This window comes from Alligator sinensis, unplaced genomic scaffold (genome assembly GCF_000455745.1).
Source record: "Alligator sinensis unplaced genomic scaffold, ASM45574v1 scaffold112_1, whole genome shotgun sequence".
In the NCBI taxonomy this organism is placed as follows: domain Eukaryota; kingdom Metazoa; phylum Chordata; order Crocodylia; family Alligatoridae; genus Alligator; species Alligator sinensis.
This window is the reverse complement of record NW_005841892.1, coordinates 435,655-441,622: the sequence shown is the minus strand read 5'-3', so window position 1 is coordinate 441,622 and position 5,968 is coordinate 435,655. Positions and strand designations below refer to the sequence as shown.

Below are 5,968 nucleotides of genomic sequence, written 5' to 3'. Positions count from 1 at the left end.
CTGATCCTGATTTGTCCTCCTGCTGACTGTTCTGCTGCTGAGTGACTGGCTGGAGGCCTGAGGGGCTTCTGGACAGATCTTCCACAAACAAAGCCCTGCCACTACTCCAGCCATCTTTTACACCTGCCTCACCAGCCTTCACTGTGTGTTTTTAGCCCTTGTGTGGTAAGTCCTGTGATTCACTCCCCCCGACCTGGTGTTTGTTGCGGAGCTGAGTAAGCCAGCTTGAGTTTCCCCAGCCCTTGTGTGTGTATGTGTGTTTTTATTTGTTTTTTTTTCCCTACCCCCCACATTCTCAAAGCATAGGCCTCCCGCTTTTTTTCCTGTGGAGCTGTGGCTCAGTGAGCTTCAGCCCCCTTCCTCCTTATCCATTTTCTGCCCCACAACTCCAACCTGCACCTACTAGATTCACCAGTCCCACGGTATCATTTTTTTTTCTTTATTGTCTTTCCTTACCTCATGGGAAACAATGGCATGGAAGGATCCTTCTGCAGGGGTGATGCCCCCACAGAACTTCCTGCAGCCCCAACTATGGGGGTGGATCCCAGACTAGCCCTCCAAGGGGATGAATGCCCCTGCAACCTTCACCCCAGAGGCAGAGTCCAACCAACCTCCTCCAGGGGTGGAGAATCCTACAACCTCCACTGCAAGGGCAGGTGGGACTCTGGTAGGGAGCCAATAGGACCAGGGGGTTGCCCCTTGACAGCCCCCTCCCCTAGGAGTTCCCAAGCCCCCTCTCCCATCATCAGGAACCAAGATCAAGGACAGTGGGAAGGGCTTCTCTTCAGCCTCCTCCACAGCTGGAGGTGGGAAGGGCAAAGGGCCTGCCTGAAGCGCCTGAGGGGACCAAGTGCACTACACCAGCCAGCACACCCACTCAACCTGTCCCTGGCCCTAGCTCAGGCCCCACCAACTTGCCCCCCTGGGAGGGGGAACCACAGCTATGCACAGGCAGCTGTGGGGAGATCCAAAGCCAGGGGGGCTGGACTCTACCACTGGCCCTTCCAGCTCAGGCAGTGGGGCCCCCTTTCCAGCACTTACGCACTGGCACAGAGTGAAGTGCCAACTGTTCAAGCAGGAAAACCTATACTTTGAGAGCTGGGTGCAGGTCCTGGCTCAGGTAGTGGGGGCCCCCAAGATTGTGGTGGCCTCCCTCTTTCATGGCAAGGGGGTCTTTTTTCCTTGCATTGGAGGCCACTGCACAAAAGGTGGTGGAGGGCGGGCTCATGGTGGAGGGCGAGTACATCCCCCTTGATCTTCTAGAAGACCTGGAGACCAGGGTGGTCCTCAGCTCCATCCCTCCCTATATCCCCAATTGGGCCCTGCTTCCCCCGCTCCAGCCCCTGGTGAGAGTTATCTTCCTGGTGGTGGCCCTCTCACTGGGGTGCCAAGACCCTGGCCTCCACCACGTGTGCTCTTTCCATTGGCAAGTCATGATCAAGCTGGCAGTGGGAGTGCCAGCAAAGTCATTCCTTATCAGGGGGCCCTAGTGAGGATTTTCTATACATGGGAAGAACTGTGGTTCTTCTGGTGTCATGCCTGGGGGCACTTGCATCATGAGTGCCCCATGGGCCAGGCCGGGAGGGCAGGAACAGAAGCCCATTTGGGAAGCCCTTCATTCTGCTGAACAAGGCCTACCCCCTGAAACCACAGGTGCTGAGGCCTGCCCAAAGGAAGGCCTGGTGGCAGCCCCACCTCCCTCTGATCTGGGGGATACAGAGGCCCTGGGGCTCACCCTGGTGAGTTCTGAGGGAGGAGGTCCCCTTTCCCAGGACCCTGAGGCAGATGCCAGAGCCTGGTGGGTCTCTTCCCTCCCCCTCCCAGGAAAACCTCACCTGCAGCCTACCCCATAGTCCCACACCAGAGAGAGTTGCAGTAGGGTCCCCTAATCAACGGACTGATCTCATCAGGGATGCTGCACAGACCCACCAGGGATCCAGCTCTACCCTACCATATTGTGAAGGAGCCCCCCCCCCCATCCCTGGGGGCTTCAGAGGTCTCCCAATCCCAACCAGAGTTCGGGGTCTTAGCGGACCCAGGGGTTCAGATGGTGCCAAAGGAGCCCTCTGAGCTCCAGGACCAGGAGAATGCCCGAGAAGCAGCAGGCTTCATGGAGCCTGGATAACTCTCAGTCCCAGCAGTCCCCAGGGATGATCTACTTGCATTTCTTGACCGTGACTACACCTGCCAGTCGACCAGCAAGGTATAGCTCACCTTGGACTGCTGGGGAGATTTTGACAGCATCCTCTCCACTGAGAGGGTGCTGGCAGGGGAAGGCAAGGGGCAATGCCCAGATCTATAGGCAGCAATGCCCGGATCTATAGCCAGGCCTGAAGCTTCATAGATGTCCTCTATGCATATGGGAGGGTGCTACCACTTGAACCGGCGGTCCCCACACTGGGTGTTGAGATGCATGAGGCCCCTGCCAAACTGTCCTCTCCACCTCCCTCAGCCATGAGGTCATTTAAGATCATGGGCCCCTGCTGAACTGTCTACTCCACACTCCCAGCCATGAGGTCATTTAAGATTGTGACCCTCAATGTCCACAGCTGCAGGAAGAGTCTCCGGAGTTGCCAGGTGCTCTTCTTCCTTCAGGATGGGGGCTACCCCATGGTATTCTTGCAGGAGACCCTGACATCTCCAGCTTACAAACCAAATTGGCAGCTGTAGTGGGTAGGCAGGGTCTTTTTTAGTCGCCTCTCAGCCACCTCATCTGGGGTGGCCACCCTGTTCTTCCCAGGCCTGCAGCTGGAGGTTCTCCAGGGTGTTGAGGTGGTGCCAGGCTACCTGTTGCACCTCTGGGTCCAGATGCAGGGGCTGGTCCTGAACCTTCTTACTGTGTACACCCCTGTGAAGGACCCAGAGCTGGAAGATTTCTTCCACTAGGCGGCCATATACATCAGCACCCTTAACCCTCATGAGTGCCTGGTCCTTGGCAGGGACTTTAACGTCACCCTAGATGCATGAGACCGATCAGGCAAGGAGTGGAACCAAGCTGCTGTGGGTGTCCTTGGGAAATTCCTGATGAACTACTTCCTGGTCGACATCTGGCATGCCTGTCACCCCACTGAACCCCCTGCCTTCATATGTGAGGATGGGGGAGGAGCAGCCACTCCCAGTTAGACTGGGTTTATATCTCTTTACTGCATTTTGCCCAGGCCCACTCCTCTGGCATCTGGCTGACCCTTTTCAGTGATCACCACCTTGTCTGGGGCCTGGGTGTCTGGGGTCAGCCTACTGGAGTTTCAAAGCCAGCCTGCTGGAGGATGTGGGCTTCAGGGAGGCTTTCCAGGAGTTCTGGGTGGCCTGGCAGGAGCAACAGGCAGCTTTTCCCTCAGGTCAGAGATGGTGGGATGTGGGGAAAGTGTGCATCTAGCTATTTTGCTGCAGCTACACTCGGGGGCACACCCAACAGAGGGAGGTGGTCCAGGAGCAGCTCGAGTGGGAAGTGCTAGAGCTGGAGAGGTGCCTGGCCACTGACCCAACCAACCCGTCCTCTGCGGAGAGTGTGGGGAGAGGTGGGAAGAGCTTTGTGCTCTGGATGACCACTGTGCCTATGGTGGGACCAAGAAGTACATCACCTACCTTCTGGCTGGTGACAGCTCCCCCCTCACGGATCCAAGTGAGATGCACCAGCATGCGCGGGCCTTCTATGAAGAGCCCTACTCCCTGGATCCAACTGATGCCAAGTCCTGTCAGACCTTGTGAGAGGGACTCCCACTGGTCAGTGTGGGTGAGCGGGACCAGCTGGAAGCTCCTCTCACTCTGGCTGAGCTTTCAACCGCCTTCCACATGATGCCCAGTGCCTTGTTGCCAGACATCAACAGGCTGACCGCGGAGTTCTACTGGGCTTTATGGGACATTCTCAGCCCAGACCTTGTTGTGGTCTGGGCTGAATCTGAGGGAAGTGGGGAACTCCTCCTGTCATGTCGGAGGACCGTGCTGACCCTCCTGCCAAAGAAGGGGGATCCCCAAGACATAAGGAATTGATTTTCTGTTTCCCTCCTCTGCACAGACTGCAAGGTGGTAGCGAAGGCCATCTCGCTGCACCTTCAGTCCACGTTGATGGACATTATCCATCCTGACCAGATGTACACGGTGCCCAGATGTCTTTGCCAACCTGTACCTGGTTCAGGACCTCCTGGAGCTAGTGTGCTGGGGGGGTCTGTCTTTTGCCCTCCTATCCCTGGACCAGGAGAAGGCGCTTGACAGAGTGGATCACAGGTACCTCACAGGCATGCTGTGGGCCTTTGACTTTGGGGCCCACTTCATGTGGGCTCTCCAGGTGTTGTACACCTCTGCAGAATGTTTGGTCAAGCTCAACTGGACCCTGACAGAGCCCATCCCATTCAGGAGAGGGCATCAGACCAGCTGTACACCTTGGCCCTGGAGCCCTTCCTCACTCTCCTGCGGATGGCAGGGTTGATGCTCCAGGAGCTGGCAGTGCAGCTGGTCCTGTCAGCATATGCTGATGATGTGCTCTTCATGGTCCACGACTCGGGTGACCTGGTGCAGGTGGAGGCCTGCCAGGCATTGTACGCGACAGGCTCCTCTGCCTGGGTCAACTGGGTCAAGAGCTTTGGCCTGGTGGTGGGTGACGGGCGGGCTCACTCCCAGCTGTACTCTGGGGATCTGCTTGGGCATGGACTCGCTGGTCTACTTGGGGGTCTACCTGTCCCCCACAGACCCCTCCCTGCCAGAGAACTGGCATCAGCTGGAGGAAAGGGTAGTGGAGCATCTCTGGGCATGGGCAGGACTCCTGCAATGTCTCTCCCTGCATGAGAGTGTGCTGGTGCTGAACAAGACGGTCCTGTCCATACTCTGGCACTGCTTACACACCTTGCCTGTGCCCCCTGAGTTTCTGGTGGAACTCCAGAGATGGGCGCTAGAGCTTTTCTGGCCAGGATAGCACTGGGTCACTGCAGGCATCCTGAGCCTCCCCTTGCAGGTGGGCGGCCAGGGCCTGGTTTGCCTGTGCAGCCAGTTCTTGGCATTCTGACTTCAGGCCCTGCAGGCAATGGTAGAGTCCCTGTTCCCCCGAGCACTACCAGGGGTAACAAGGAACAACCACAATAATTTGACTGAGAGTAGATTCAGGCTAGATATAAAGGAGGTGCTACTTCATAGTCAGGGTGGCTAGGATCTGGAACCAACTTCCAAGGGAAGTGGTGCATGCCCCTACCCTGGGGGTCTTCAAAAGGAGGCTAGACAGCCACCTAGCTGGGGTCATTTGACCCCATCATCCTCTCCTGCCCATGGCAGGGGGTCAGACTACATGATCTGCTTAAGTCCCTTCTGACCCTACCAAGTATGAAACTATGAATCAGGTCTTTAGTTCTGGCTGCCTCAGTCAATTCCATGGAGAATGTTGCAAGAGGCCCACTGGAAATCAAATCTGTTCCCTTCACTGCACATTTGCAGTGTGGGCTCTAATTTTGATACCAAGAAATCCTAATATCCCAGTCTGACCTGGTCTGACAGAGCATGGGGCACATGGACCCAGTCAGGCCCAAGGTCATCTGGCTTCTGCCTGTGGTGCCAGAAGCTGTGGGAAACAGCAGGAGCTGGCCCATATCTGCCCAAGGGCATACAGGTTGGGCAAGCACTATGTGCAGCCACTGGTCTAAGGTGACCCCCTCACCATTTGGAGTCTCTGCCCAGAGTGGGCATAAACACTCCAATGGCCACTGCTGCTGCTGTAGGGGGCAGTGCACTCTGCCAGGGGTCTGGGCAGGAACCCAGCCCTCCTTAGAAGTCTTACCCACCCCCACAGTCCCCCCACACCCATAAACTCCCCCAGGATCCACCCACAAACTCCACACCACCAAAACAACCCCACAAACACCCCACCCACATACCCACCCAAAAACTGCAACCCACAAATCTCACATAACCCCAAACCCTCACACAAGCCACACAGTGTCCCCACAAATATGGACGACTGGTGCCTCCAGTGCTCTCACCTGCC

The 5,968-nt window shown here is 56.7% G+C and overlaps 1 long non-coding RNA gene across 1 annotated transcript in view; it reads left to right on the top strand.

Annotated features, from left to right (window-relative positions):
• Positions 1 to 114: 114 nt before the first annotated feature.
• Positions 115 to 5,968, top strand: part of LOC102372535 — a 46,708-nt gene continuing 40,854 nt past the window's right edge. Inside the window, exon 1 of the long non-coding RNA XR_323164.1 lies at positions 115 to 165. This is a non-coding gene — a long non-coding RNA (uncharacterized LOC102372535). The remainder of the gene's footprint in view (positions 166 to 5,968) is intronic.